This window comes from Manis pentadactyla, chromosome 3 (genome assembly GCF_030020395.1).
Source record: "Manis pentadactyla isolate mManPen7 chromosome 3, mManPen7.hap1, whole genome shotgun sequence".
Classification (NCBI taxonomy): Eukaryota; Metazoa; Chordata; class Mammalia; order Pholidota; family Manidae; genus Manis; species Manis pentadactyla.
In genome coordinates this window covers 136655991-136679403 of record NC_080021.1, presented here as the reverse complement: position 1 = coordinate 136679403, position 23413 = coordinate 136655991, and the positions used below count along the sequence as shown (strand labels likewise).

At 44.8% G+C, this 23413-nt stretch overlaps 1 protein-coding gene and 1 pseudogene; both read left to right on the top strand.

Annotated features, from left to right (window-relative positions):
- The window catches only part of LOC118922063 (procathepsin L-like), a 94567-nt gene that overhangs the window by 36432 nt on the left and 34722 nt on the right, over positions 1 to 23413 (top strand).
- Positions 1400 to 2359, top strand: LOC130682778 (Y-box-binding protein 1-like; annotated as a pseudogene).

The following is a 23413-nucleotide window of genomic DNA, read 5'->3' as shown; positions in this document are numbered from 1 at the left end:
TCTTCTGGTCTCTCTTTTAGGGCTAGTTGTGTTTGTTGTATTTTCAAAAGTATATATGTTTTTGGGAGGCGATTCCCACTGTCCTACTCACGCCGCCATGTTGGCTCCGCCCTCTCTGTTTCTCTATTTTCTCAGGAGAAATGCCAAATAAGAGATTATTGGGTGTAAATCCGGGGAGAGGAAACCCTAGGGCAAAATACCTAGCTGAAACCACAATCAGTCAAAGGGAGAAATAGTTTAAAACTTGTTTATTGCTTACAAAAAAGCCATCCGGCGTCTCTCTCTTTCCTGCTCTGGCAGAAGCAAGCGAGTCCTCCCCCCAAACTCTCAGGCTCAGATAAGCCCTTGGTTGCCCAGGTAATTACCCACTGATATGGAGATGAACTACTCTCCACCTCTTGGAAACGCCTGTTAATATGGCGATGCACTAAAACCAGGCAAGAGATTCTGGAAATATTGCAATTTTACCCACACTCAGTATAAGACTTTTGATACATATTTAAAAGTTGCCTCCCAGAAGGTACATTAATTTATACATTTGCCATCAGACATAGACCATTTATTTTAATTCACTATTATAAACATAATAATATTTTATTTGAAACATAGCCAAATTGATAGGCATAAAAATTGACATGTGTTTAAATTTTTTTCTAGAATAAACAATGTGAACTTTTTATTTCTTACTTTGTAATTGTCTTGTCATGTCTTTGCTATTTTTTTCTACTAGGGTATTTATCTTCTTGCTGGTATTAATAGCTCTTTATAGTACAAAAGATATTAATTCCTTGTATGTGTTACAAATATTTTCTTTGTCATTTGCCCTTTAATTTTATTTTCAGTATCTCTTTTTTTCTCAGTATAGATTTTTGGTTATTCATTGTAGTCCTTAATATTTTCTTCTCTTGTCTTTATGTTTACACAGAATTTCTCCATCTAGACAACATCAAACAAGTATTTTCTACATATTTTTTCTGTTTTCAACCCCTACTGCACCACCAAACTTTTGAACCCATCTGTCGTTTATTTCAGTGCATGGAAAAAGAAGGCTCAACTTTTGTTTTTCTTCCAATATGGTCTGGAACTTCAAAAATCCATCTTATATTAGTAACCTCCATGACCATGATCCTTTTCTCAGAAAATCTGAGTAGTTTGCCAATGATTTAGTGTTCTCTTTCTCAGGTGCTTTTGTTTTTGTTTTGTTTTTTGCCTTTCGCTACACCAGTGAAATATTCGAATTTGTCACATATAAAAGAAGCAGTAGTTTAATTGGTAGCAGGATCAGGGAGTGGAGCCCAGGAGCCCTAAGCAACCCTACCTCCACCCTGGCTTAGCTGTCATCACATCCCAGGAGGAGCCACAGCTGCCACTGCCGCCACAAGTCACTGTCACTGCAAAAATGAGCAGTGAGGCTAAGACCCAGCAGCCACTGCTGGCCCTGCCCTCGGCACTACTGACACCAAGCCTGGCACCAGGGGCAGCAGTGCAGGGCAGGGAGCAGTGGCCCTGGCGGCCTCTCACATCGGCAGAGCCCACTGGTGGAGACAAGAAGGTCATCCCAGTGCAGGTTTGGGGAAGAGTAAAATGGCTCAGTGCAAGAAACGAATATGGTTTCATCAATAGGAATGACACAAAGGGAGATGTACCTGTACCCCAGACTGCCATAAGGAAGAATAACCCCAGGAAGTGCCTTCACAGCCTCAGAGACGGAGATGCTGTGGAATCTGATGTTGATGGAAAAAAGAGTGCAGAGGCAGCGAATGTTACAGGCCCTGGCGGAGCTGCAGTGCAAGGCAGTGCCACGCGGCAGCCCGTAACCATCACAGACACTGTCCGTATGGTGGGGGCCCTCCCCGCGGTCACCAGCAGAACCGCCAGAACAGTGAGAGTGGGGGTAGCACGAGGGATCGGAGAGCGCTCCTGAAGCCCAGGCCCACAGCACGGCCCCGCCGCAAGGGACCTTCCCACCTCGCTACACACCGGGACCCTATGGGCATTGGCCGCAGCATTCCAGCCCTCCTGCGCAGGGAGAAGAGATGGAGGGTGCTGACAACCGGGGTGCGGGAGAAAAGGTAGCCCAGCGAGACAGAGTATGTACTGGGGTTACGGACCATGGCCTGCAGGGGTCCTCCTCGCCCAGACAGCCTAGAGAGGGCGACTTTGAAGAGCAGAGGAAAATCAAGGAGGTGAGACCCAAGGTTAGCAGCCACCTCAAGGTCTGTACCTGCACAGCCTCAATCACCCACACAGATGCCCAGAACACCCTAAACCACAAGGTGGCACAGAGACAAAAGCAGCGCATCCCTCAACTGGGAATCCATCCGAGGCGCGCAGGGCGGGGCTGAGTCAGTGCCGGTGACCGTCCCTACCACCACCCGGTTTAGTCATCGGACAAGAGGCAATGAATATGAAATTCTAGCGAGAAGAAATGAACAAAAGATTGGAGCCAAAGCCCTTAAGTGCTTGCTTTTTACCCATTGACCAGATAACCAGAACTATCTGCATTATCTTGCAGCAAGGGGTTTTTACTATTTTACTATTTTCGCCTAAATATGTCTCTTTTTGGTAATGACAAAATTTTTTTTCTTTAAAACCTTGTTTTTCTCAATACATTTTAAAAGTTTTTTAAATTGTTTCAAATATGGTCAAGTTGAGATTTTTACGATCCTCATTTTTAATTTGTAATAAATTTACATTTGATTTTCCGAAAAGTCTACAAAGGGCAAACACCTGTGAATAAAGGTCTTAGATAATATAAATAAATAAATAAAAATAAAAGAAGCGGTGGCTGTTTTTTATGGCCCCCTATGAGTAAAGTTAGTGATGATTGCAAGGGTCAGCCTGGAGGCTAATATGCGACCTGTGCAATGTGCCACCCATGTTAGCCCAGACTCTTTGTGTCTTCAATGGTAGAGCCCCCGAGTAGAACACGACACAACTGCTATCAGTGCATTTGTGGTTGTGGCCTTTGTGTCTGTGACTGTGATGTCAGTGAGGTCCCTTCCTTACTGTCACTGGGGCATCTGCACTGCAGGCCGTGAAGGGGGTGGAGATGAGGCCCACAGCCAGGTAGACCACACCAGGTGGCTACCAAGGCAGTGGGATACAGTTACAGCCAGCCATGGATCCAAAATAAAGCCACCACTCATCCCAGACCTTGACAGGAGAGAGGGCAAAGCAAGCCACTAGTGGAGAGACAGGAGCAGGGGGGTGGCACCTACCTGCAGGCTTGGAGGCCAGGAGATAAGGTGGGACCTGGGTGCAGTTGGTGGAGGGGAGTCTGGACTGGCATCTTCTGAATAATCTAAGCAGCCTGCACTGGGAGAGGCCACCAGCATGGGCTCGCCAACCCCTGGAGACCAAGAGCTATAGCCTGACTCTCACCTGCAGGTGCAGAGTGGGTCGCTGTTGCTTGATAGAGTCTTCAGTGCGCATCTTGGACACAGATGAAAGGGGTCTGTCAGACACAGAGAGAAGGTCCCGAGCTGACTTCAGCACCCCCACTACCTCCTTTCTGGTCCGCGATTATAACCCACGAGCACATACATTTCATTTTCTCCATTCACAGTATGAGCTCATTGATGTAAACTGCACAGAATATACAATTCAGCAGTTTAACAAACTGAAAGTGGGCTGTTGCAGCTTTTGGTGCATGAATAATGTTTACACCTGTCACTGTGTCTCATTCCAGAGCATTACCATCACCCCAAGAGGAGGCCCTGCACCCAGCAGCAGTCACTTCCCTCTCCCTTGGCCCAGCCCCATGTACCACCAAGCTGCTGCCTGTCTCCATGCATGTGCACATTTCCATGGTGTTTTGATGCTTAATGAACTGGGTGAAGCTATTCCTGTGAAGTGATCAATTTAAAAGTGAAGCAAGTTTACCCCGTTACCTGGCCAGAGGCACCTACTCCTCTCTGGGTGGTGGGTGTGAGCACACATAATCCTGTGAGAGACCAGGTACTGAGAATAATGGGCATCATGAGGAACACAGCTAAATGCCATGCAAGGGTGGGGGGACATGATAGCCTTTCCACTTTCTTCTTTTTCAGCCTTGCAAGGAGAACAGGAGTCTCCACAACTCTGGATAATTCATGATTCACTTATTCATTTCTTCATTTACACATCAACAAACATTCACACAGGGCCTCCCCTGTGCTAATCACAATGCTGGGAAGAGGAAGGTCTGGACAGGCCCCCAGTTCAGGGTCTTGGGGAGATACAACCATGTGACACTGACATTCAAAATAACGTGCTGGCTTTTAAAGGGCAGGTGTTGGAAAGGTTCTTTGTGGACCCAGAGAAACCACCTCCAGATATGAATAGTGAGGCATCCATCCTGCCACCCTGCCTCCATCCCGGTCTCACACCCTGGCCTCCTTTTCCATCAGCCCCGACTGACTTCCAGCTTCCTACAACAACTTCTTGGGGCTGTGGCATGCAGCCTGAGGTGGCCCCTTCTCCCTCACCCAGGAGAAGCCTCATGGCTGTAGCCTGGTAACTTCCATGCATCCATGAGACCATATTGCTGTGATCTGTCCTGAAGTTCCCTCTCCAGCAGGCTCACACATGTAGGTTTCCATCCTGACCTCACCAACTGTAGGGTGACTGAGTGAGGCTCTTACCCTCTGGACTAGGAGCCCACTTGAGGAGCACACGGTGTCCCTAGCACCAGGTACAGGCAGCAAACTCAAGGAAGAGGTGTTGTACAAATAACTGGACTCAGAGGTGAGCCGTGCAAGACCATTTCACAGGGGCGCCCACCTGCCTCTATATCTCAGTGTGATTTCAGACCTGGGGGACCACTGCTTCCAGTTCTAAACCCTGGAGGTGCTGATTTATTGCTGATCTCTCCCAGCTAAGTGCTTTTCTTAGCTTATTTACTTACTCTTTAACTTTTTCCAATAACCACCATGCAACAAACACAGCTCTCCTGAAGGCTCTGAAGTTCCTACCCACCTTCTCTGCTGAACTCTGACCACTTTCCCTTTGGAACACTGCCCCTTAGTGGGCACTTTGGAAATTGATGGCATTGATTTTCTTTCTCAATAGGGTGGGGGAGGAGGGGTATCCTACTGAGTGTGTGCCAGGTATCCCAACTTTACACAGAATGACCAGAGCAGCAGAGTGCTCCTGGGTCCACCTGACTTCTGAGTGTCTGATGAGGAGGTCTGTACATGAGCAAAACCTGTTTGTGACCATCTGACCTTAGGACTGAACTGTATTGTACAATTGACTCAGAAGGATTTTGGGGGCATGGTTTTATGCATACTTGCTTTTTCAACAGAACAACTATTCATAAATTGATGTAAGTGTATATATATTTGATTGTTCATGAACTCAACCGTCACTTCTGAAATCATGTCAGCACACAGCTGCAGTGTGTACTGTTGTCCAGCCCTCCGATATCCATGGGTGTCTGCAGGTGATATGTTCTGAGCTTCTGCTGTTGGGCCCACATTTCTGCCAGTTCACTATGTCTTGATGAAATTTCAATAAAAGAATCTTGAAATAAAGATGGAGTTTTATTTGAGCCTGGCTAAGGACTTATAAGCCTGGAAATATTAACTCCCACGGACAGGAGAAATGTATCAAGGAGCCCAAGTCATACAAAGGTTTCTAAACTCTTGGAGAGACAGGCAAGAAAGACAGAATTTCAAAAGGGATGCATTCTATTTACATAATACATGTGATGCTAAAAAAAGAAAGGCTGGGTCCAATATGCATTTTGGCACCTAACAGTATTAGGGGGAAGGGCAGTCTTCTATGTCTGTGTCCCTAAGCAGGAATTCTGACAGCGAAGTTCACCAGTCCACATGGACTATGACTGTCTCACCAAACATATTCACACTGAGCATAGATGAGGCTACATGGAGATGTGGTGATGAGGATTTGTTCTAAAACGCATTTTCTACAATAAATTTATAGTTGCTACAGTAAAAAAGAGATTCACATGTACAACAGTATATGGCTTTTGTTCTGTAAATTCTGCTTATACAAATTAATATCTAATGTATAGGTATATTTTTCTCTATGTGAAAGGGTTTCACAAACTGTCATTTAACTTGACATAAAGTATAAAGAAAGGTTGAAGTAAATGACAAAGAAAACTTCAAGAAAAATATGGTCAATACTGAGAAAGGCATAACAATCCATGATGCAGAGTGGGGAGGTAAAAGCAGTTTCTACTTTCCACACTTCCTCCTTTATTAAGCCAAAGTTGGTGAAAATAACCCATTTCTATGGGTTGGAGAAAGGCTTCAGAGGGATGAAGACTCCCTGACTGGGGAGACAGGAAGAGAGCCTCACAGTACTGCACCTTCCCTGGACCCCACCCAGCCCTGCCATTTCCTTCTGAAGACTTGGGCCTTGCCTTGGCCTGAGTTTTGGGGGTGCCACTTCACCCCACATTCTTCCACAACGTGCTGCCGCCCTCCTGAAACAGTGAGAGCACACCTCTGCCAGGGCTCTGCACTCCTCGCCCACCCACCTTCGCTGAGGACGAACAGGAACCACTAGATTAGATTATGCTGGTCTCAGGATTCACGAGAACTCGAACCGAAAACTCACGGACTGAAAGACGCGGGGTGAAGCTGAAAACCCACTGGGAGACTCGCTTTAAAGCTTCTCTGTGAACCTCCCTCCAGCGCACAAATTGGGTAATTGATGGCTCTGGGTCCGCAGGGAGGCGCGGGACCCTCCTTGTCAGGGCGGGCTTCCCCCTCAGTAGACTGAAACAGGCCGACCCACCCCTAGAGGAGCTGAGCGGCAGCCTGGACTAAGCCCCACACAGGCCTCGCCCCCGCTCCCGACAGCCCCGCCCACAGGCCTGGGAAGCCAATCGAAGCACGGCCCGGCGGTGGGGCGTGGACGGCAGGCTGACTCCCATTTAAATAGTGAACTCCGGGACGCAGCCTCAGTGATCCAAGAGCCTTACCTGCCAGTGGCACCTGAGCACCTGCGCCCGCCGCGGGGGAGCATACAGAGCCAGGGCTCGACGCGGCGATGCCTCTCAGGGGACCGCGCCTTTGCCAGCCTTGGGGGTTGAGGAGGGGGTCCCAAGAGTCCCCGCCCCCGGGCCGGCCGCGCCGCACTGGGCACCTTGAGCTCAGCACCTCAAGCTGCAGTGCCTGCCCCTCACCGCGCCAGAGGCAAAAGCGTCTGGAAGCTGCGGGGACCTGCACCACGCGCCCTCTGCACATCCTACATCCCGACCGCCTCTACGGCCATGTGTAAATACTGGAGAGGATGCAGTAAGTGTTTTTACTCCACCTTGTGGCTCTTAACATCTCAGAAGAAAGTAGTGTGGCTTGTTAGAAGGATTGCTTTATCAGATACTCATTTACTTTTGTTTCTTAGATTTTTAAACGTGCATCCTTCCCTCCTCCCGACTGTCCTGGGCTTGAGTATGGCCTTGGCTGCTCCACAAGTGGCCGGTGGCTTAGATGCACTATGGTCCCAGTGGAAGGCAACACAAGGGAAACTATACGGCAAAGTTGATAACATCGGGAAATGTCTAGAGTGACCCGGAAGAGAATGGTTGGTGCCGTTGGGAGTTTATAGAGGACAGCAGCTTAATGAGGCCGCCTCTCACAAAGGCAGCAGTAGTCACAGCAACCATTGCTGAGCAGAATGTGCAGGTACATCCCTGTTGTGTGGGTGCTGGAGGTCAGAAGTATAAAGCCATCCTGGCCATGGTTTCTCTTCCTGTCTGCAAGTACACGTGGTACTGGTGAGTATATTTTAGATAGAAATAAAAATGATGGGTGATATACTGTACTCTAGAATGAAGTAGGGAGGAGGCCACTGTCAAGAAGAATATGAAAATGATTGACCAGCATAGTCAGGAATACAGATAAGGAAACCACAGCTTCACAATGGCAATGAATGCCTTTGTGACATAGTGAGTGTGGCATGCATTGCTGACCTTGGGGTGCTTCCTCTCCTCAGTACTTTATCAGCAAACCCCTCTTCTTTTTCTCACATTCTATTTCCTTTTCCTTGAAGACCAAGGAAGAAATCAGACAGGTGAGGAATGGCCTTCAAGAGCAGAAGCACAAGACAGGGAAAGTGTTCCCAGTACCTCCCCCCCAACCCCACCCCCACCCCCACCATCTGGGGACTGGAGAGAGAAAGGCTATGTAACTTCTGTGAACAACTAGGTAGGACAGTATTGAGCAGGTCTCCTTCCAAGAATAAAGCAAAAAGGAATTGGCATCCTTGCTATGGAAGACTGTGAAACAGTATACAGTTTGCTATTCTAAAAAGAGTTTTCAGATAAATGGGCTGTTGTGAAAGTCCTGCTATTTGTTCTGCAGATGAAGAGCTTTTTCATTTCGTTTCCAGGGACATTGTGCTTCTGGTTGTGCATTTAGTGCAACTGTTGCCCTTGAAGGAATGATGCTCTCAAAAACTGGTAAACTTGTTTCACTGAGTGAGCAGAACCTGGGGGACTGCTCTGGACCTTTAGGCAACAAGGACTGTCATGGTGGCCTATCGGATAGTGCCTTCTGGTGGCCTAATGGATAGTGCCTTCTGGTGTGTTAACCGCAGTGCAGGCCTGCACTCAGAGCAGTTCCATCCATGTCATGCAAGGATGAATGGGTCTCCTTATCTTGTTACTGTTGCAGCTCTGCTTTCAAAAGTTGAGCACATTCAGGGAAAACAGATACTGTATTTACAAATCACACTTTAGATTGTATTCTATATCTGCAAACTGTCAGAACTGTCTCAAGTTTACTAGTCTTACACAGTTCTCTCTTTAGTTGTCCCTATTTCTTTATTATGTGCAGATGTATATATCTTTCCACATACAGTGAAGATTTCTCCAGAGTGAAAAATTTCTTATGGAAAAGCACACCAAAAGTGTCTGAGTAAACACCAGCTAATATTTCACCTTCAAAACAACTGATATCATTTCACTTCCTGGTATGCTTTATGACAAACTTGACTCTAAAATCATTAAGCTGCAAACTATCTTTCCCTCACTTTCCCCAGGAGGTGGATGGGAGTACTCCATTCTCTTCCATTTTCCCTCTGAAAAGCTGGATCTTGCCAATAGTAGCATGAGCTTGCTTTTGCCCAAGTCCCTGGCATCCTGGAGGTCAAGAAGCAGGATGAGGCCATTATGAAGGGAGTGGTATTGCTGGGACCCAGCTCTGTTGGTTTAGATACAAGCCTGGAGTCCTTCCATTTTTGACTATGTAGAACCCCTTGGCTCATGTAATGTGTTCAGTACTGTTTCCTTGGGCTGACATCCTAAAAGTACAATGACAAGGTTTCATTAAGTGGTCTTTTTATGCTTCCTGAAAAGTTGATTACAAAAATAATTGTACCGTTTTACATTTGTGTTAGTTAGATGAGATCATAATACCCTAGCCTAAATAAAATAAGACCTTGATTTTAAATCTTACTGAGATTTATGTCTTTAACAGGATTTTGAGATGCCTCCCTGACTGCAGATGGTAGGGAAACCACATAGTGTCACCTGGAGGTCTTCACACAAGCACTGAACTTTACTTTCCCAGGCATTTATTATGATTCATGGTGCAGCAGCAAAGACCTTGATCACAGTATTCTGGTGGTTGGCTCTGGCTCTGAAGGAGTAAAATCAGATGATAATAAATACTGGATTGTCAAGAGCAGATATAAAATGCCAACAATTCTTGTCTTTGCAATTGGAAAGGAACTCCTTTTAGGAGTCAGTATTTAGAAAAAGGTCTTCAAACCCTGAACACACTTCTGCAATCCCAGAAATCTTTATCCTATGTAGAATGAACATAGGATATTTTGTTGGATTTTAACATTAAGTTACTGTTCTCAAGCTTGCCTGGGTATTGATATAGTTTTGGTACCACTGCATTTCTAAATTTGAAAAGTTCCCTATTTTCAAAACACATCTTGCCCCAAGAATTTCTTTTCCTATCTCTCATTTTGCATTTCTGTCGAAGGTTTGGGTGTAGAAGTTATGTGCAGGATTATAATTCAACCTTTAGGAAGAACTGCCTGATTCTTTCTGAATCTGTCTGCCCTCTAGTGCACTGCTAAGTCTCAGGTATTACTGTTAATAAAGATAAATGTGTCTTTGCATAGTTGGAAACCCTCCCTTCTTGCAGCTGGGTGAAGACTGGAAAGTGAGTGGCTGCATAAAGATGGCCAGGAGCCAGAAGAGACACCCTGGAATTGTCACCATGGCCAGCTTTTCAGTTGTATGAGATGATGGTGATAAAGAAGGACTTCACTGAGAGCAGAACATCCCTGCTGGGAGGAATTTGTCTTCAAACTGACCAGTCCTTACTGTGTGTGGGACAAAACACTTGACTCATTGAGGTCTGGTTTGTGACTTTAATTCAGTACCTCTTCTCTAATTACTTGGTAATCAGCTTTGTAAGATTCTCTTGTTTAAACTATAATGTTTTAAATGGGTGGTAAATCTTCACCTTTTAATATAAAACTTCATTTCATATGCAGAGGTTGTTTTTTTCTGGCTTTACTACATTAACTTTTCTTATCCTCAAAACATAAATAGACTCAACAGACATAACTATTTGTGCCAGTGATCCATTAGGCACATGGCTGAGTGACATCTGACTATTCTTGTTATAAAAATGCAGATCTTATGCCAGCTGTACATTGGCTGAGTTTGACTCCAGTCTTGTATGGGGCAAAATATGATAAACCATATACAGACAAAGGTAAATTATTTTAGTGAATTAAAAATGCACACTTTATAAAAGAGACCATGTGTATTATGAATTCCAAATATAAAAGGGCCTTAGAGATCATGATCATTTAATTCAGTGGTTACATCCCAGCCAAGGTACAACATCAGTGTCACTGAGGCAGTATCTGGTCCATCTTCCCCAAGTACCAGCGGAGACAATGTGGCCACTTTGTGCCCAAGGAGGGACTGGACACAGTGGATTGCCCAGAATGTGTTGGGTCCATGAGAGATGAAGGGTCGACTCCCAGATTTGTGGCTATTCTTCAAAGTAGAGCTGTGGGCTCAGAGGTGGGGAGATGTGTGAGGGCAACCAAGTGACAATCTGAGGCCGAATTTATACCCAACTACCTAAGGTCTCTAGTTATCAGGAAAAAAAAAGAGAAAAACTCCCTACATTCAGCAGGCTAAATAAGCACATACTTTCATTTGCTCTCTCTGTGTTAAAATTCTCATGCTCACAGTCAAGGAGGTGTGAAGAGTTTGTGGATGTATTTAGTTAGTTGTGCCTATAAGTCCTTGTGCGGCCATGAGGAGGAGGACACCTGGGGTCTCGCCTACAAGGCCGCCCGCAGCCCCTGGCTGAGTCCATCTGTGCTGGACCATGTGTCCTGAGAAGGTCCTCAATGTGACTCTCCCTCCTCGGTGATAAAATTCACTTCTTTTTGACTTAACGATGACAGGCATTGTGTTTGGAATGGAATTGTGTGGGTTTCTGACAGTTTTATCATTTGTGGCCACAGGAAGATTTGGGAGGCTCTGGGCTGATCCCTTTCTGCCAGCTGGGCCATGTTGAATCAGCCAGAATGGATGTAGCAGCCCCTGTGTCACAGCCCTGGCTGTGTAACATGCCCTCTGCCAGGTCAACATCATGCAGAGTGAAGCTGTGCAGTCTGCGCTGCTCCTGGAGCCCGGCAGGCTCTGCACGAAGGTTCTTGGGAGGCTTTGTTTTTATCCAGACCCCATAGTCCCTGCACTATTACAGGGTCACTACACCAGGGAGGACATACAGCACCTGGAGAACCACACCCACATGGAGGAGATGCTGCAGATCCTACATGCCATGAACATCTGTGCAGGAACCCAAGCAGATGGTGGACATCCCTGCCTGATCAAGACAGACAACATGCACCATTCCCAGATGATTCGTCTAGGGGAGGGTTCCAGAGTATGGAACTGTTACTGTGGACACCTGACCTCTGCCCAAGTTGCAGCTTTCACAGCGTCCAGGGGCACCCGAACCAGTGGATCCACCAGCAGAGCCGAGGGGGATGTGACATCTGACTGTAAGTGAAGGGCTGTAAGGTTGCCATCCACGGGGCAAAGTTGCAGATGCTCCTGGTCAAGCACAGCCAGGGCACCCAGGTTCAGGGCTGTGGTCTAGAGATGGGGAAGACCAATGCTGCCCCCTGCTGGACACAGCGTGCTGCACCACTAAGGGTGTCCTACCCACCACGCTGCAGGGGCTGTTTGTTGACTAAGAAGCAGGACCTGAGATCCACCAGCTGAGGGACACCACAAGCCACAGGACTTTTTCCAGGCTCAGACCTTGAAGGAGACCTCGCTGATTGGCACCATGGGTGGGTGCCAGGAAGGCTTCAGCAGCACCATGGACTTCAGGTGTCAGGACATTTACTCGCAGGCCAGCCTGGGGATATAATTCTCACATCAGATCTGCACCTGACCTGGAAGAAACTCTGTTGCCTGCTGGAAATGCCTGACCCAGTGTGGAAGGACTGGTGCCTTCTCACCATGAACCTGGGTCTCCCCACCCCTGTGGCAAAGCTCACTTCCAATAACCTGGTTACCAAGTGGTTTCTTCTGAGCCCCATCCATGTACTGCTCTAGGAATGGCTTCCTTACCTGGGAGCAGGTGTGCATCCTCATGCCCAAACTGTGGGAGCTGGGGTGCCCAGACCTCTGTACTGAAGGGGTCTTCTGCTCACAATCAGCCTGCATGGCAATGGTCAGGAGGCCTCAGGCTCAAGCTGCAACAGTGGCATATAATCCCTTCAGCTCCATTGTGTCCCTGGGAGGGCAGTTGGGCAGGGTCTCTTCAGACTGCAGAAGCAAGGGGGATGCAGTGCATCTTTCCATGTGACAATTGAGGTGCATCCCTTCCTCTCCCATATCCTGTGGGACATCACCCTCCCTCCTGCTTCACCTACTTCTCTGCCACTGCCTCCCTCTTGCTCAGACATGCTGTTGTGTGAATGGTCTTTCTAGTTCAAGAGCAGACCCCACCCTTTTATTGGCTATTTGAAGAGTGAGAGTCCCTCCTCTCTGTGTTGTGGGTTCCATTTCACATCTTCCAGTACCTTGCTTCTTACTGATAATTTTATTGGAATTCCTACTTTTTAAATCAAATTTGTTTAAACTCCATTACTATTGTCCCTTATTATTTTTTTTAAAGCACTATTTAAGTACCTCAACATAATAAAGGCTATATATGACAAACTCACAGCCAACATTATACTTAACTAGTAAGAAGCTGAAAGCTTTTACTTTAAGATTGGGAACAAGACAAGGATGCCCACTCTCCCCACTTCTATTCAACGTAGTACTGGAGGTCCTAGCCACGGCAATCAGACAACACAAAGAAATAAAAGGCATTCAGATTGGCAAGGAAGAAGTTAAACTGTCCCTGTTTACAGATGATATGATAGTGTACATAAAAAACCTAAAGAATCCACTCCAAAACTACTAGATCTAATATCTAAATTCAGCAAAGTTGCAGGATACAAAATTAATACACAGAAATCTGTGGCATTCCTATACACTAACAATGAACTAGCAGAAAGAGAAATCAGGAAAACAATTCCATTCACAATTGCATCAAAAGAATAAAATACCTAGGAATAAACCTAACCAAGGAAGTGAAAGATCTGTATTCTGAAAGCTACACTCATGAGAGAAATTAAAGCACATACTGTGCTCATGGATAGGAAGAATTAATACTGTCAAAATGGCCATCCTGCCTAAAGCAATCTACAGACTCAAGGCAATTCCTATCAAAATACCAACAGCATTCTTCAATGAACTAGAGAAAATCATTCTAAAATTCATATGGAACCACAAAAGACCCTGAATAGCCAAAGCAATCCTGAGAAGGAAGAATAAAGCTGGAGGGGTTATGCTCCCCAATTTCAAGCTCTACTACAAAGCCACAGTAATCAAGACAATTGACCCATAGACCAATGGAACAGACTAGAGAGCCCTGATATAAATCCAACCATATATGGTCAATTAATATATGATAAAGGAGCCATGGACATACAATGGGGAAATGATAGCCTCTTAAACAGCTGGTGTTGGCAAAACTGGACAGCTACATGTAGGAGAATGAAACTGGATGATTGTTTAAACCCATACACAAAAGTGAACTCAAAATGGATCAAAGACCTGAACAAAAGTCATGAAACCATAAAACTCATAGAAGACAACATAGGCAAAAATCTCCTGAATATAAGCATGAGCAACTTCTTTCTGAACGCATCTCCTCGAGCAAGGGAAACAAAAGCAAAAATGTACTCATGGGACTACATCAAACTAAAAAGTTTCTGTATTGCAAAGGACACCATCAACAGAATAAAAAGGCATCCTACAGTATGGGAGAATATATTTGTAAATGACATATCTGACAAGGGGTTAACATCCAAAATATATAAAGAACTCACATACCTCCACACCCAAAAAGTAAATAACCCAATAAAAAAATGGGCAGAGGATGTGAAGAGACAGTTCTCCAAAGAAGAAATTAAGATGGCCAACAGACACATGAAAAGATGCTCCACATCACTAATCATCATTGAAATGCAAATTAAAACCACAATGAGATATCACCTCACACCAGTAAGGATGGCCAGCATCGAAAAGATTAAGAGCAACAAATGCTGGCAAGGATGCAGAGAAAGGGGAACCCTCCTACACTGCCAGTGGGAATGTAAGCTAGTTCAACCATTATGGAAAGCAATATGGAGGTTCCTCAAAAAACTAAAAATAGAAATACCATTTGACCTGAGACTCCCACTCCTTGGAATTTACCCAAAGAATTCAACTTCTCAGATTCAAAAAGACATACGCACCCCTATGTTTATTGCAGCACTATTTACAATAGCCAAGATATGGAAGCAACCTAAGTGTCCATCAGTAGATGAATGGATAAAGAAGATGTGGTACAGATACTCAATGGAATACTATTCAGCCATAAGAAAGAAACAAATCCAACCATTTGCAACAACATGGATGGAACTGGAGGATATTATATCAGTGAAATAAGCCAGGTGGAGAAAGATAAGTGCCAAATTATTTCCCTCATTTGTGGAGTATAACAACAAAGCAAAACTGAAGGAATGAAATAGCAGCAGACTCAGAGACTCCAAGAAGGGACTAGTGGTTACCAAAGGGGAGGGGTGTGGGAGGGAGGGTGGGGAGGGAGGGAGAAGGAGATTGAGGAGTATTATGTTTAGTACACATGGTGTGGGGGATCATGGGGAGAACAGTGTAGCACAAGAGAAGGCAAATAGTGGATCTGTGGCATCTTGCTGCACTGATGGACAGTGACTGCATTGGGGTATGGGTGGGGACTTGATAATATGGGTAAATGTAGTAACCACATTGTTTTTTCATGTGAAACCTTCATAAGAGTATATATCAATAATACCTTAATAAAAAGTTTTTTAAAAAGCACTATTTATCTGAAATGTGTATTTCTTACACTCTTTTCTTTGTTACATTAGCTCATCAACTTATCCCTTATATATCTGTAGGAAAGATTTCTGTGTATGGGATCCCACTGTATGAATATAAGCAGACAATACATGAGTACCTTTGAAAAAGGGAGTGTGTTTGACCTCATTCCCATCAGGTGGAGCTGTCTGCAAGGAAATGCTCCCTCTCTGCCCCTTGCTGATCAAGACCAGTGGTGCTTCACTTGGAGGTTTTTTTTTCCAGCAATTTTGGTGTTCCATGTGGCAGGGAAAGGGGAGGAGTCCTCCTCTAGCCAGAACGCATAGCCAGTGCTGCCGCTATGGTAAGACATGTTTTGCTGCTTTTGTTTAAACATCATGTGGGTGTCCACAGGGACCCCACACCTTGTCAGGCCCAGCGTCCCTCGCCCCTCAGTGAGAAGGTTGACACAGCTGTAGGCTCATGCATTTGGGTGAGAGGACCTGGCAGTCCATTGTCATTTATGCCCAGTGGGTGGTTCCCACATTTGGGTCTCAGTTTCAATTTTTGTGATTTTATTTTCCCAGATCCTCCCTCTCCGCCCCTTTCTCCTATTAGCAGAACTCCGAAGCAGAGTACTTCTTGTATTCAAAGGCTAAAGGAGAAAGTAAAGGAAGCCAGTGTTCCTGCAATGAGTTTAAATTGTGACAGAGTTTGAACTGACATGAGGGGACACGCCCTAACTTTTATGTCCTGAGAAGCATGTAACTTTAATGTGATACCACACAGACGTATTTATGCAGGATGCATAGACATATATATCAATATAGGTATTTTAATAAATCTGTAAGATGTAGTAAAATACTTTTCCTCTTTTGACCTTTTCCCTTTTTAAAAATTAACTATTCATTTTTGCAGTTCATTGGTCTTAACTCAAAAGGAACTCTTTTTCTTTGTTTTTTTTCCCAAGAATCATACAACCAAGCTAAAAATCTCAAGGTCACTAAATAAAGTCCCAAGGATGTAAAACAACCCAGCTTTCTTAAGTTGCCTAGTTCTTTTCTAATATTGGGAATGGTATGGGGATACAAAAAATGCCCAGATGATTTCACATTTGTTCTAACGTTAAAGAAAACAGCTTCCTTCTGTTTTCCTTAGAAGGAACTAAAAGCAAAATTGAATCATTTTGTCTTGGGCATAGGGGAACACACAAAACTTTCTACCTCTTTACCAAGGTGGAGGGAATGGTGACCTACAAGAGCAAGAGAAAACCTACTGCAAAAGAATATCTTCCCGCACATCCTTACATGGAGCTACACTGCCTCCAGCCAGCAAGTAGAAACTCTATTTCTGACCTGCAGGGTGGCCATAAGTTAAAAAAGGTCTAAGTGACATAACCTGTATTTAATACAAACTCAAAACTGCTTTAAACAATTGGTGAAAGATAAAAGATTGGAAATAAAGATACTAAAATGCTAATAATGGTTTCTTTGTGGTACTAGGAAGACAGTTCAATTTTGTTTTGATCAAACTGTCCACAATAGAAATGATTTACTTAATAAGGTAAGTAATGTTATGGAAGTAAAACTAAACACTACACCTAGACGTGCCTAGAAAGCAGAGCACTGAAATTGAACTTGAGGCCACCTTAGAACAGTGGAACCTTTTCTTGTGCCCACTCCCTTCTGACTGTCAACTTCCTTCCCCTCCCCCACCTCCAGGAGACTTCATGTCACAGGGACACAGCACCGGCTTCAAGAACCCAGAGACAGGGGTTGCCTCTGGCAGCATCTCTGTATCAGATTCCGGACAGGGATTCCTACTTGTCCAGTTTTGGCCCTGGAGCACCTTGGGCACATGTGAGCTTGGGGAGAGAGTTTCCTGCCTGGCCTGGCCCCAGTGAGCCTGCATCCATGTTAACAGCTCTCCCCACAGAGGTTGTTCTGTTAACAGCAGAAGGGGCAGAGGGAGGATGCTGGCAAATCCAAACAAAGAACTGTAGCATCTTTGTACTTTTGTTTGTGCAGCAGCCAGGATGGGCACCTGTCCATGAGGTTATGGGGCCACGTGGGTCCTGAATGTCGAAGCCACACTTAGGGGTCATTCATTACAACCCACGTGAAGAGCTTAAGGACCACCAAGCTCACTGCCCCATCCTGGGAAAGGCCATGGGGGACACTCCAGACACTCAATGGAGAAGTCATGCCATAACCTGTGGTTGGCCTGAGACTGTCTGACTAAACTGACCTGTGGGCAGCTGGCTGTCTCTCCAGCAAGAGGAGGAAGCCACACCATAGCTCTCTCCTGATGGCTGCAACAAGAATCAAAATGTGCATGTTCTTAGGAGCCATAAAAAGCCTGTCACAGGACCTTTTAGAGTTACTGTGAAATGCTCTTGAGGACATGTTCCTCATCCCCTCTGGCTGTGTTGCTTATTGGTACAAATATTTCATCCGGGGGCTGCCCTGGGGGCCTGAGGTCCCCCTACGGACAAGAGCTTCTTCACAGGAACCCAGGGTCTCCGGGCCTGGAGGGCACTTCTGGGAGCTCTTATTTGTGCCAACATCTGGATCCCACATCTCTGACAAGGAATCATAACTCTGAGTGCGATTCCAGAGGTTTTTTTTGCAGGAAGGGTTTTTAATTACAACCAAAGAATTCTCTGAAGTTGTAAAATTACATTTGCCCCATCAGTGTCCACAGTGGTTTTCCTAAACCCTGAAGGTGTGAGCCCAGAATTGCCTCTCCAAAGGGAAGGGCTGGGTCTGGCTATTCCTGCATAATCAGGGACTAGATTCCGGTCAGGTCTGTAAAAATCAGAGGGCTGTGTGGAGATCTGAGCTTGAAAGTGGAAGGCCTTCATTAAGAGTAAAAAGATACGTTCAGGTCACTAGATGAAAATAGTGCTGGAGATGGCCGGCAGTGAGGGCTGCAGAGCGCTGGGAGCGCACTCAGTGCCACCACACTATGAGGTGAACAAGTGGTTAAAATGAAAAAAAAAATGTTTCTAACCACAATTTCTGAAAAATATCAGAAAAAACATTATGGAACCGAACGATATCCAGGGAACAGAACAATAAAGTTTGCAGAGCAACGTACAAGGCTCCCCACTGTGTTCAGAGCAGCTGAACAAAACGGGGTCTCTCAGAAGGGGCATAAAAAATGATGGATTGTCTTATGGGAAGAAATTTTTATTTGTTACCTAAGAAACATCTTTAAAGTGGTTATCATAAAAGGAAGAAGTAAGACATTTTTTGGCTCCTCTACTCTCTGATCTGCTGTTCAAAATTATTTTTCTGCTTGAATTCATAGATGGGATGCACCATAGTGTTTTCATCACTTTAGATTCTTGAGGATTTAATCAGATCAAATGCTTATGAGGAGTAACATGCCCTCCTTCCTCAGTCCCCAGTGTTTCCTGAGCACCTACCTCAACAGGTCACAGAGCCGAGGGGAACTGTGACTGCTCACCCAGGTGGCCACACAGGTCAGCTCAACAGGTTCCTGAACAATTTTTTCTCAGGGGTTATATTGAGGACTGTAAATGTGATTTAATTGGCCACTTGATCATGAGGTCATGCTTTATCTTTTGCAACCAAAAGTCATGCCCTAAATAGAGGCCTGAGCCTCAAACCTCTCAGGCTTCCAGACCTGGGCCAGGACAGGGACAAGTGTCTGTCCCAGCTGAACATGCTGGCTGGATGGTGGGCCAGGAAGGTGCCCCTGAAAGGGTTTTTGAGCCGTAGTCAGCCCCCTCCCATCTGCACCCCTGGAAATGCTCATGGCAGAGCAGGACATGACCCCAGGAAACAGCTCCTATCTTCCCAGAACCACCCAGAACCTTCCCAGAACCACTCTGTCCCATGAGTATTGCTCACAAGGCCTATTCTTTGGTCAGAAAGAAGTGAAGAAGTGTGTGGCATGGAGAGAGGGGTGGTTAAAAGTGTTACAATCTACGGCAGATGCGCCCTGGGACCAGGTGTGGTGACCTCACTCTCGGAGCTGACACTTGAGGAGGCCCCCCAGCCCGCACCCAGGCCCGGGACTCCAGCCTGCAGGGCTCCTGTCAGAGGTGCAGAGAGGGCATGCAGATCAGCTCTGGGTGAGTGCAGGTCCCCTGAAATCACAGAATCTGGCTACCAGAGGGACTTACAGATGGGTTGGTTCAACAATAGTCTCTGGGGACTGGAAACAAGAGTTCAAGGGATTTAGACAGAATTGTAATGTTCAGTTATTAACCCTTGGCCTGAGCGTCAGGCCATCTGATCACAGCTGGGCCCCTTTATGCTCCTCTGCTAAGTATTTATATTGTAATGTTGTATGTGTGTGTGTGTGCTTATACATAGGTGTATATTGCATATGTGTGCATAAGTGTATATGTATATAAATACATGTGTATATGTGAGTGATGTTTGTGTGCTTACATGTAACTGTATATATGCTTATGTGTAAGTTTACGTGTATATATGTACACAAGTGTGTATTGTTATATGAGTGTATGCTTGTGTGTGTGACATATGTATTATGTTTAAGTGTGTGCATCTGTGTGTGTTTCATGAAGGTGAGGGGTTCTCTGCCCATAAAGTCTTCTACTCTTATTGGACAAATCTTGAAGACTGGTATTGTTCTTCTGTTCAAGAGCCTTGATCCTCCCAGGTCAGCCCTGAGGGCCTGCTTCCCCCATCAGGGTGGCTAACAGCATATGAGAGCTGGGTGCTTTCCCAAACCTCCAGGGCTTCTCACCACTGTGTGAGCCCCGTGGGGTCCTGCAGAGCCCTCGGGGCTGCATCACACCAGCACTGAAGACAATCTGTCTGTCTTCCAATAAGAGATGGACATTTACTCTAGAGGGAGACCATGCCTCATTCCTATAAACTAGGTGATTTTGTGACCATACCTGAATTGGCAGGAGAAGCCAGGCATTTCTCGCTGACAGTCTATAGTCCTGCCTCTGCACTGAAAGCCAGCAAACCCAAGCCCTTTCCATGTCCCCCTCCTGGGGCTCGGACAACAAATGCCCTGGCTTTCAGTGTGATTCAATGCTATGGAAGTTTTTATTCCCTTCAACTCTTTTTCTAGATATATTTTAATGTAACTGAAATCATACAAAATGTATACTTTAATATGCAGCTTTTTCCAACTTCATATTAAGATATCTGTTTTTCATGTTATCAGAAGCTTTTCAGAAACTTTTGTTTTCAGTTTAAATGGCTGGAAAATGCCATCACACCCCCATTGAGTTAACTGTTGACCATGATACAGTTAGACATTGTTCCCCATTATAAACAAAGCTGGGAAAGACATCTTTATGCACTTCTTAAAAGTGTATTTTTACCATTTGACCCAGGAATTCCACTTCTAGGAATTTACCCTAAGAATGCAGCACTCCAGTTTGAAAAAGACAGATGCAGCCCTATGTTTATTGCTGCACTATTTACAATAGCCAAGACATGGAAGCAACCTAAATGTCCATCAGTAGATGAATGGATAAAGAAGATGTGGTACATATACACAATGGAATATTACTCAGTCATAAGAAAAAAATAGATCCTACCATTCGCAACAACATGGATGGAGCTAGAGGGTATTATGCTCAGTGAAATAAGCCAGGTGGAGAAAGACAAGTATCAAATGATTTCACTCATATGTGGAGTATAAGAACAAAGGAAAACTGAAGGAACAAAACAGCAGCAGAATCACAGAACCCAAGAATGGACTAATAGTTACCAAAGGGAAAGGGACTGGGGAGGATGGGTGGGAAGGGAAGGATAAGGGCGGGGAAAAAGAAAGGGGGCATTACGATTAGCATGTATAGTGTGTGTGGGACACGGGGAGGGCTCCGCAACACAGAGAAGACAAGTAGTGATTTTACAGCATCTTACTACACACCTTACACTGGACAGTGACTGTGAAGGGGTATGTGTGGGGGACTTGGTGAAGGGGGGAGCCTAGTAAACATAATGTTCTTCATGTAATTGTAGATTAATGATACCAAAAAAAAAAGTGTATTTTTGTCATGAAACTTTTTTCTTGGCTTTTATCAATGACAAAATCCAAGGAGAGCAGCATTTATTGCTAAGGAAAGATTGCAGTTGTGTTGTTCTCTCTCTGGATTCTTTTTACCTGGAAACATTATTTTATTTATTAACTGTTGAAATGACTTTTTTTACTTTCTTACTACATTTTCTTTTGCTGTAGCTAATAATTTTTAGAATATTACTCTTTGGGCAAGAGCAAAAAAATGTAATCTTTCTACCAACCATCATGAGCAACAAACAAAAACATTAATAGTTAATAGTTACATTTACTGACAGAAAAGTTTCAGCTTCAAAATTCACTCAGAATAACTCCGTGTAGATTTTAGGACTGCTTTTAGACCTTGGGAACTTTCATCACCTGTTAGTTTTTCCTATGACATTGGGACATCAATACTCTCATCAAGGGACTTACTTTAAATGCTCATCGACTTTGGGGTGGGGGAAGAAAAGAAATACTCATTGAATAGTCAACACTCTTAACCAGGTTGGCATGGTTCATGCCCCCCACCATCTGAACTGATGTCTTGAGTTGTATGCAGTTCCCTCCCTGGGAAGCAGTTGCTCTAAAGGTTGGCTCATCTTTTTGTGGGGCTTCCCTGAGTAGGGGAAAAAGGCAGGCCTCCCCAAGGTGTGCCACTGTGACATGCATATTATGTCAGAGCTGAAACAATCAAGTCCCAAAGGCTCAAAGATAAACATTTTTATTGGCATATAGTTAATACACAATATTACGTTGTTTTCAGATGTACAACATAATTACTGAATCATGCTATATACATTACTAAATGCTCACCACAATAAGACAGTTACTGCCTTTTACCATGCCAAGATATATAATATTATTGGTAATATTCTAAACATTGCACTTCCATTTCTAAGACTAATTCATTGTATAATTTGAAGTTGGTACCACTTTAATGCCTCGCCTATATCACACACACAACACACAACCACCCATGGTAACCAACAGTCTGTTGTGAACGTACATGGGTCTATTTCCTTTTTGTTTGTTGGTTTCCTTTGTTCTAGACACCACCTGCCCCACTACTAAATGCATACAAAGAATACAGAGGGAGGATCTGTGGAGGAGGAGAGCTGTCACCATAGATGGCTGCACTGTGATGTGAACAAGGGCTGGGGGACAGGGAGGGATTGGCAAAGCCTATTAGATTGCCTCTCTCTGTCCCATTGTTTCCATGGGGCCCAGAAAACCTTTGTTTACCTAACACTCACTCTTCCATATTCCTGTGAATTGCTTCCATTTACCTTTGAAGTCCCAACACCTGCCCTCTTTTCCTTGGTCAGGATGACATATGGTATCACCCCTGACTGCCCTTGGAATCTCATGTCTGTGGATTCTCCATATGTGTGTAACTAAATTTTGTTTTTTTCCTCCAGTTAATCTGTCTCATGTCAACTTGATTCTCACCAGTTAGAAGAACCTTGAATGGTAGAGGAAATTTCTTCACTGACACCTACCTTCCCGGCCATGATTCCCAAATCTCTAGTCTTCAAACATTACTGTGCTTGGAAGCCAAACCTCAGCAGGGTCCCAGCCTACCTCCTCCTGGAAACCTACTGGAAGACCTTGTCAGTCAATGTGAGATTAGATAACCTTCCACTCCCTTCAAAGATTGGATTTCAGGTCCATAGTGGACTCAAGAATTCCAGTGGGTAGGTCAAATGCTGCATATTGACTATTTGTTCATTCTTTTTGTTAAAATCCTAATCATCTGGGGAAAAAGGATGTTCTTTCCTGTGAAGAGGAAAGGTCCACATAAAAAGAACTCAGAAAAGAAAAGAACACAAGCATTTTCAAAAAGGAGTCATTGTCTCATGCCCACCACAAGTCTGGGTGGCTACAGGGCACCAACTGTATCTGTATGTGAATCAAGTTTCCCTTCACTCCACCCACCCTACTCTGGGCCTGTTGTAGAAGAAATGACCAAGAAGTGGGGAGATATTCTGCTAGGGAAAGAAGGTGGAT